Below are 10,690 nucleotides of genomic sequence, written 5' to 3' on the forward strand. Positions count from 1 at the left end.
ACCATATTTTATTTGCATGGGATCTGAGAGCCAGCAATGTTCTTTCAAAGATGGCGTCTCATGGTCAAGCAGGTATTACAGATGATCGAAGACTTTAAAACAACCAAAGGACAAAGAAGAAGACACCATACTTCCCTTCCTCTCCTTTCATGGTCATCATCTTTACTTTTTACTCTTCTGATTGTTTCTTTTTTTAAAGCTTCACATTGGAGGGATTTTTTTTTTCATCATCTTTAAATAGTTATCTGAAATGGTTTCAGTTTGACAGGTCCATGTCTGAGTACCTAACGTCTTGATCTATGTTACCCTAGCCACCATCCCCCCTTACACCCTTACACCCTTACACACACACACACACACACACACACACACACACACCCTGGATCTCCCCCTACCCAGCCTCATTTCATTTTCATGAATGTACATCAAGTATTACGACTGTTTCCTACCACCAACCAGCAGCAAGGGCAGTGACATGTCTGAAACAGCAAGACTATCTTAAAAATCACCAGAACAGACAAAAACAAGTACACGGGACTAGAGGCATGGGTCAACCAATGGTAGAATGCTGGGCTAAGTAAATGTAAAGCCCTGCGTTCAAAACACAGTGCCCAAAAAACAAAAACAAACAAACAAACACAGAAAGAAAAGCAATGAATAATTCCAATTGACAAAGATAGCTTGAGCTACAAAGCAAATGAAAATACTGTGAAAATGTGTATCAGTTTCTATAAGTATGACAGCCTCTCAAAATTTAAAGTCTTTTTGGATGTCAATGGTAATGTAGGTTTCTTATCTGCACAAAAAAATGTAACTATTTATAATATCTACATTTATAAAACATTCAAAATTACATTTATAACATCTACCTAATATCTCACATTTTGCAAATGCTCAAAATAACTATCATGTAAAAAGTATTCATGCATGGGTAAAGTATCTATTCAAAGTTCAAGACACATCTGACAATTTTATGGAACAGATTATGCTTATATTTTTTAAGAGTCATTATGCTTTGTTTTGTTGGTCATGGAGCTTGAACTTGGGGCCTGGGTGCTGTCCCTGAGCTCTTCAGCTCTTTGAGCCACAGTACCACTTCTGATTTTTTGGTGATTAATTGGAGTCTCGTGGGGACTTTTCTGCCCAGGTTGGCGTTGAACCACGATCCTCAGATCTCAGTCTCCTGAGTAGCTAGGATTACAGGTGTGAACCACCAGCTCTCTGCTCACTATGAAATTTTTAAAAGAAACAAAAACAATGGCCTGTCAAGTTTTGGTGTAATATTAAAGAAGATGATGCAGTTTTATCTTAAAGGTCATTAAAATCCTTCCCCCTCATCCAACAAAATGTCTGTGAAAACATAAATATCCTTTGTGTTTTTCAACCAAAGAATATGTCACAAAAGATACTTTAAAAAGTGGATATTAAATCCCAGCCATGTTCCCCTAAACTCATCATTATGAAGGTTATCGATGCCACATTTTATTTAAAAATAAAAATCGCTGTGTCTGCAAACACCTTAGGGGGTTTGTTGTTATTTTAACTTATATAAGTATTTTAGCAACTACTGATTTTTATTTCTATTTTCGTATTTCTATTTATTTCTATTATGGCCAATATCCACAGGTGTACCATTTATTAACAACTATTCCTTGGGAGCCTCTCAAGGAATGGTTTTCCATATTTGCAATAATCAGTACCTGTGCAGGGCAAGCAGAAAAGGCCAAAAGCTATGTACATATGACCATATAAGAGGACGTTAAGTGAAATGAACTGCAAGATAGGGACACAACTATCTTTTTTTTCTTTCTTGCTATTGTTTCTAATGCATTTATAACGTACCATGTGATTTTTTTTGTTTCATTGTATGTTCCTCTACCATGGTATAACTTCTGTTTTCACTGAACGTTATGTCGGTGTCCTGCATCTTGTACATACACTTCTCTAATTTGGGGAGAAGAAGGGAAAAAACAAAATGCTTAAATAAGGATACAAGTTGACCCATGAGATGTACAGAACACTATGTTGAAAATGAATTTTACAACTTCGGCGGGGTGGGGGAGGTAGTTGTGGAGGTGGTAGGGAAGGGATGGTAGGGGGAAAACAAAGGAGGAGACAACAATGCTCAATAAGAAATGTACTCACTACTTTGCTAGTGTAACTGTAACCCCTCTGTATAGCATTTTTACAATAAAAAATAAAAAAGAATAAAATGGGGCCTTTACATGCACATACACACACACACACACACACACACACACACACATACATGCATACACACCACATTGTGTGTATATGTTATTGTGTTATGTGAGGATTGCCTGGTAGCAGCAGAAACATTTATTTAAATTGCACAGCATTTCTGCCCTCCAATGGGCAGAAATCATGTATCTCTGATCCCTGGTGAAATGTAGAAATCAGTATTTGACTTGATGGTGGAAGGGTCGGTCTGGCTCAAGATGCTTCTGAAGATTGGTGAAGATATGTGTGCAAGGTGTTCTTTCAAAGATCTTTTTCAGGTGAAGGTCCCTGTGTCCCCGCAGTTTCTCTGGTTGACACGCACATATGCTTCCTCATGTATGTTACCATGAGCCACAAGAAGTTCACACAGCAGCAGCAACAGCAGCACTAGTTTTAACGTCTCCAATTTATCCTTTGAGTTATTTAAAAATCAATCTGATCACATTATAGATGTAGTACAACCCACTGTTACAAAGAGATAGATAGTAAAACAAATTTCCTTCCCAGTGTGAAGTCACGTTACAGCCAAGAGTTCAAATACATACTCTGTCTATTCTTTAAAGAAGTGGTGCTAATTATCGCAATTTAGCCAAACTGTGAATTTCCCTGTGGAAAATAACTTTTTTTTTTTAATTTGGAGGGGTGGTGGTTGCTGTATCAGTTAAGATAGAGCAATCTTTGCACAAGTGAATGTTCCAGGCTAACGAGAAGAGCCATCTGTAGAAATGGGATATTTTCACACTCATCTCTATTATACAAAACAATAAACCCTCTCCAGCTGATTTCTCTCACTGTGAAATGTAAATTGCCTATGGAAGTCCTCAGGGTGTGGAAAGACACTTATCAAACACACATTACACATATGTGTTCATGGAGATGAAGCATCCTTCGACTCTATATGAGACGCATCCAGGACCAGAAAACATAGGTGCGAACCTGCTTCATGTCGTCATAATAATTAAGGCCTGGATATGCAGATTGCTCAACTGTTGTCCTACTACCTTTTGACCTTCCACACATGAGCTTACATTCTATGAGGAGTAAAACCCTCACTCAGAGTAAAAGGAAACCAAGCAAAGTGCATTACATGACAATGATGTCTCTAAACTGTGAATCTCGCATTTACCAGTAAGCTAAATTTTAAGTGTGCTGTATTGAGTATTATTCCTGGTTGGCTTCATTCTTTGGAGGAGACTAGAGTAATTGCCTGCATGGTAAATTCTCTGTAGGTGATAGGCCGTAGGGTTAATGAACTTGAAAGATTCCGCATGGTACATTAAGTACCCAACAGAAAAAGAAGGACGGAGAGGAGGAGGAAGGGTAGGAGGCAGAAGAGGAGGAAAGCAAGGAGGAGAAGAAGGAGGAGGGGGAGGAGAAAACTGAGGAGGACAAGGAGGAGGAGGAGAGGAAGAAAAAGAAGAGGAGGAGGATGGGGAAATATTTTACGGAAAAATATTCAAGTTTCAATTTGTCATGAGAAAAAAAACGCTGCAAATATATATAATTTAAATAAATACATACAATTTAAATGGAAAATAGTAATAAATTACTAAAATCTTGAAATGGAATTGCCTGAAGATATCCTAAGAGAAAAAAATCTTGGAAACTCATAGTTAACATGGTGCCTATTTTTATATTTCCTATCATTCTTCAATCTTAGATACTGTAGCAAAAATAAAATACCATGGTATATTTTTTATTCCCTATAATAAATGACTGTCTTAAATGAAGAAATATGTTTTGAAACATAAATGTTTTCTAAAATTGAAAAAATGGCTTAGATAAAACATTTGCATTCTCCTTTCTGAGGAAGATACAATTCATAAATATTTCTTATCATGAGACTTCATTTGTTTCCAGAAAATCATTTATGTAATTTGAGTTTGCATACCAGAAAGCTATTTTTTCCCCAGATCTTGCCCTGAAATTCAAGTCCCCTGTTCTACTAGGCAAGCATTAGGGGGCAATCATTTTTAGTATATCATAAATAACCTTCACACTTGCTGTTAATTAATATAACCAGTAAATGCAAATGCATCAAAATGAAGTTTAGTTTGCAACATGAAAAATGTTCTGTTCCATTGTCCCACACCCAAGACTGAATAACATTTTGTGATCAATATCTTCAGAGTCCAAATTTCATGTGTAAAAAAAAAAGGAGTCACTAAGCCTCATTCAAGGGATCTTAGAAGGGTCAGCCATTGCAAGCAGGTGGTATTGTCTGCACCACTAGAGAGTATTAGACCAGCCCAAGCCAGAGGAACTTGGTCTTTAAAAATACATTTCAATTGCTTAGTACCGGTGGCTCATGCCTATAATCCTTGTTACTCAGGAGGCTGAGATCTGAGGCTCATCGAGACTCTTATTTCTAATAAGTGACCAAAAATCTGGAACTGGAGATTTGGCTCAAGTGGTTGAGTGCTAGCCTTGAGTAAGAAAAAGCTCAGGGACAGCAGTGATCAGGCCCTGAGTTCAAGCCCCAAGCCTGGCATGAAAGACAGACAGACAGACAGACAGACAGACACAGATACAGAGAGGCCTCTCCCTTTCCTACTGTGTCCTACAGGTTGTATCCTCCAGTGTTCAAACCTCAAATGACTTGTACTTGGCATTCTGTGCCCAGGCTTCTGGGGCCTCTGAGTACCAGCCTGGGGCTTTGCGTATTACTTCTGCCCACCCTCCAACAGCCATCTCTGTCTACAAAAGTAATAGGGCTCCATTAGCAAGAATTTTCTTAACAACTCTGATGAGATAAGCCGATTGTCTTCCTGCATTAGTGTCTACTTGGTTACAGGAATACTGAGCTCTCTCTGTATGAAAGATTATTGTCTCTTGGCTGTAGTCACTACCAAATAAATTGCTAGGAGAAATAAAAAATTAAAGTAAAAGGTTTTAAATTGCATTTTCAAAATGGTAGTCTTCGTGTAAAATTATCTCTGAGGAAAAAATTGACATCGAAATGGAAGAAAATTTTCAGTGTTTCGTTCTTTACTGTATTTCAAGTAAAAAGTGTTTAAAATATTTCAAAAGTCACAACTCAGTTTCAAATAATAGCTCCAAATAGATATAAAAGGTATTCTCTTAAAAATAGAGGGGAATTCAGTGCCCTGTAATGCTTTTAACCTAATATGGTCAGGGCTATTAGCTATTTGGTAGAATAGCAATATTGACAGAGGGAAAAAATGCTTCTATGATTTGAGCTACCTAACTTGTCACTAGTTAGGGCCTTTGAAAAACACTAGTGTGCCGTTTGTTAGTCTGGCCAGTAAATTTAACACAAAACTGTTTACTAATCCAAGGGCATAAAATTACATTATCTTTAAATAGTTGTACAAAGAGGTTCCAATTCAACATGTCAATTTGTCTGCACAATGCATCTTGATCAGTGTTAACCCTTCCTTCATTCTCCCTCTCCACCTATTCCAATCTACCTGGAGGCCTAGCTCAAGTAGTACAGCACCAGCCAGGAGTACAAAAGTGAGACCCTTTGTTAACGAAATAGCCAAGAGGAAAAGGGGGGTGGTGGAGAGTGTAAACTCCACAATTACAGATAGATAGATAGATAGATAGATAGATAGATAGATAGATAGATAGATAGATAGATAGATAGATAGATAGATAGGATGAATAGATAGATGATAGGATGGAATGACAGACAGACAGGATAAATGGATGGATAGACAGATAGATAGGATAAATGGATAGGTGGAAGGATAGATAGATGACAGGATGGATAGACAGACAGACAGACAGGATAAATGGATGGATAGACAGATGATAGGATAAATGTATAGGTGGATAGATAGATTGATAAATGGTAGGCTGGACAGATAGATAGATAGATAGATAGATAGATAGATAGATAGATAGATAGATAGATAGATAGATAGATAGATAGATAGGATGGATAGACAGATAGATGATAGAACAAATGGATAGATATGTAGATGATAGGATCAATAGATAGGCTACATAAATTAATGGATAGATAGATGGATAGATTAAATAGATGGATGGATAGACAGACAGAATGTATAGACAGACAGATAGATAAATAGATGGTAGAATAAATGGATAGATAGGTAGATGATAGGATTAATAAATAAGCTAGATAGATGGATAGATTAAATGGATGGATGGATACATAGAAAGAAAGACAGACAGACAGATAGACAGATAGATGGATGGATGGATGCAAGAACAAGTCAATAGACACATCCACTGTGTCCAAGATTCCCAGACAGGTTCCCTGGGGGACCATCCGCTCTTGGCCAGTGCCTCTCAGAGCACTGTGACTCGTGGTGACTGGGGTTTCTGCAGCCCCAGTGTGCCTGAGGCCCTTGATCTGTCCCAGGCCCTTCTAAATACACTTCCCACAGGAGAGCTTCTGAAGTGTCCTCCCCATCCCAGGACCATCTCATCCGTGACCTGAAGTCCCTTCTAGAGCCTGGGGTACAGACAGAGGGGAATATAGGCAGTCAAGTTCTCATCCTTGTGTGTTACATTCTTGTCAAACCACCCATCATTTCAGGTAATGGCATTAATAACCCAAAACGAAGGCTTGGCACTGTTTCTTACTCCTGTAATGCAGGCTCTGTCTCACAGGAGACACAGGTAGGAGTATAGCAGTCTGAGGCCAGCCCTGGGCAAAAGCAATAAGATCTTATCTGAAAAAATAATTTAAAGCAGAAAGGGCTGGAAGCATGTCTCCAGTTCTAGAATGCTTGCCTGCCAAGGGTGAAGTCCTGAGTTCAAACCCTAGTGTTACTAAACAGAATATAAATAGAAGAGAAACTTCATGTCCCATTGTCCATTGGGACAGCGATGGGATATTCTTTACTGATGATTAGATACTTCTTCACTGGGGAGGGTGCTTGGACCTCTGGAGTTGTTACCGTCCAGGGATGGGAGAGAATGCCCCTGTCCAAATGTGCTGGCAAGAGGAAACCCAGAAGCTGCATATCCTGGCTCTGTCTTCTCTACCTAACATGCTATCTTGCTTCAAGAAGGGCCTCAATATATCAGGTCAGATGCGTACGAACTTCCTAACGTGGGAGAGAAAAACGTAGAAAAGTCCCTGCTCTGTTTCCATCTTAGCCACCTGCAATCCTGTGCCATCTTCTTCTTCTGGAAACTCTAAAGAGGGTCAGGCATGCTTTACCAAATTCTACACTGATAGGCCAACGGAGTAGCCCTGTGTTTTACAATGCTGATGGTTACCTAATTGTGAATGCTTAGCTGAATGCACCTCATGGTGTGTTCCGCAAGGCACTTTATTACCATTTTAACCGAAGCCCACTGATACAGGTGAGTGAATTTGAAGGCCTGGTTAAGCTTGATCACCTGATGTGCCTTGATGTCTGCTGCTCCCTGAGAAAGCATTCATATTCTGAGAACGACGTGCCTGAGACCCAAATGGGTTCACGATGGTTTGCGGGCAAAGAAACATTGGAGGGTAGATTATGATTCAAGTGATCAAGTCTTCCTGGGTGTATACTTTCATCTATTGGGTTTAAATAATAATGGTGGTGTGTCCAATACTCACCCCCTCCCCCCAAAAAAAGAATTGAGACACAAGTTGACACCCTGACTGTGTTCTTAGTCCTCACTAGGAACCACGTGGCTTGTCTGAGTGGGGGAGAGGGGGAAGCAAACAACATTTAACACAGAGCCAAAAAAACATGTATTAATGAAGGCCAGGCAGCCACTTTACAGAAATTTAATTCGAACAGCAAGCCATGCATCTTCCAAAGGGAGCCCTTCCCATTATGTCTTTATTATGCCTTATCCTAAAGTTATTTCTGCCACATCAATAACAAATTACCCCAAGCCCAGGTTTTAAATCAAGGGTACCCATCCAACAGCACCCTGTTTTGAAGTGATGGTGTTGTTTTAAATACAGGGGACTGAAAATAATAATAATAATAAAATAATAATAATAATAATAATAATAATAATAATAATAATAATAATAATAATAATAATAATAATAAAGTGGATAACATTCCCTAGGGTTCAAATTCCTGTCACACTGCCAGGAAAACACATTCCAAACCCAATTAATCTAGGCAGTAAGATGTCCCCCAAACACGTGATGGACTCCGATTGCCTTGGTGAACGTGCGAACTGTCATCACCAAGCAAGGGAGAAGACATCATTCCAAATCCAGAGCTCTTTGGACTTTTCCAACAAGATCCCTGGACTCCAACAAGATCCCAAGGCAACGGGCAAGTTCCTGAGCTCCTCCACCACGGTGGTTCGAAGTCCCAAGTTACTTTGACGCCTCTTTTCTCCTCGCCTGGAATTCTTCTGTACTTCAGTTTCCCTTTTGTTCCTCTGGCACATCTCCCCATCGTGTCTGACAATGAGTGATGCTCCGAAACCCTGCACTTTCACACCCCGTGGGTGACCTGTAACTCCTGATGGCTCACCTTTGACCCGGCAGCTGACAGTTTGATTTATTGTCCGGTGTTATGATTTATGAGTATCTTCTCAGAATAATTAACAGGCAACAGGTGGTGGCATAATAATTTTGATTACCCAGCGGTTCATGAAAACCATGACAAAGGTGACTTCGTTTTCTGAATAAGAGGAGGACAACAATTAGAAATCAGACAAAGAAATGCTTTTCTGCCGTAGTTTCACGTCTTTTGTGCATCACAAAAGAGCTCCACTACAGAGGCCCGCCTTCCTTTTGGACATCAGGAGAGGGGGGGAAAAAATCAGGAATTTCCACTCTGTGAACCTAAGATGGGCCATCTCCTCCCCATATTGGCAGAAATATTCCCCCGTCTTTGATGAGGTCTTGATTAATTGAGTTACGTCAAATCTGCCCAACTACATTATCTTTTCACATTTTGTTTTTGACACTGGCTGTGGCCTGGGGAAGAAATGATATCCCTTCCCCTTCCCCTTCCCCCCCCAAAAAAAAAATCTTGAGTAAAGTTTGTCAGCTATACCAATATAAATCCCATCAATTAGAGTTCTAAATACTTCTTCCTAAGTATGTAGGCAGAAAACCAAACATAGCTTTCTGGCACAAGTTTATTTTAAAGGCTATATAGAAGGAAGCTATGATTTTGGAACGTAGGATGTTGTTATGGTTAGCAAGATTTTTAATTTCCTCCTCTCCCTTCAATATCTTGTGATATATATGTGTGTGCATAAATATATATATATACATATACATATATATATATATATATATTTCTTTCCAAAAGACACCACTGTAGCTTTATTCAGGACAATGGTGGCAAGTTTACCACAAACTTTTATTACAGACATCTCACTTTCTTAAGATTGACATTTCCTTCCAGATGAATCCATGGTGTTTGGGGGTATTTAGGAAAGCACCTGCCTTGAAGAATAGCCTAATGCTGTTTGGGTAATACTAAATTTAAAAAAAAATCAAGTCAGGGAGGATTTATTCTTCCCGTAGCTCACCATGTAATCTTGACTGAAAATAGACCTAAATGTTACTAATGGAATTAAAGTACCCAGACTTCTGAATATGTAATATTCCCCCCTCAACCAAATGCTAGGTGGCAGAGGATCTTTCCCTGCATATACAATGAATTTTTTTCCCCACCCAGCACCACACCACGGTGATATTACAGGCTTATCATTTTAATTGACTTTCTGACATACAAAAATATTCCAACAATCCTGCTTTACATTATAGTTTAATAACAGCTTAACACACATCTATGAAATATTCATTCCTGTTACATTCAAATTTTCAAATATCTGATGGAGAGCCTGGCTTGTAGATAAAGGAGAGACTCTGAAATATTGAGGACGCAGGCAGGACCTTCCATGGAAAAGCAAAGCCTCCTTCCCTTGAGGGCCAGGTTGAGAGTTTTAATTTATAACAGTTCCTAAACATACCAGCTGTAAGCTGAGGGGGTCTGCACGCCCCCCACCAGCCAGTCTTACTGAGCTCAACCTTGGAAAAGTAAAATCAAATAAAACTAGCACAGATGCCACATTTATGGAGTTATGTCTCAAAGACTACAGCAGGAAAGCCAGACAATTCAAGGGAACATCTCCGTCAATTAGGCCCATTACTTGCTCAGGCTAACATCTCCCCTCTCCCCACCACCCCAAAGTCCCACCCCATCCCTCCACCTAGAAGAACAAGTGGGTGAGAGCCAATTTCTCTTGAACACATTGATAGGTGTTTAGAAGAAAAAAAATCATTACGCACTTTTGGTATTTTGTTCTCCATCCATTTTTTTTAAAATTAATTATCTGAAAGCAAGCGGCGGTTAATTTTGGCCATAGACTTTTTGATTAGAAGCTCTGACCCTTTTTGCCTTTTGACATGTCCTATGTAATCTTGGTGCCGTGTGGGGGCTTCACCCTTGACACCTGACTCCACACAAAGTCACAGCGCAGCCCCATCTTCTGTGTTCAGCAATCTCTTTGTTGACACTGCCAGCCCTTGAAG

Source organism: Dipodomys merriami, unplaced genomic scaffold, assembly GCF_024711535.1.
Source record: "Dipodomys merriami isolate MVZ:Mamm:240054 unplaced genomic scaffold, mDipMer1.0.p SCAF_33, whole genome shotgun sequence".
In the NCBI taxonomy this organism is placed as follows: domain Eukaryota; kingdom Metazoa; phylum Chordata; class Mammalia; order Rodentia; family Heteromyidae; genus Dipodomys; species Dipodomys merriami.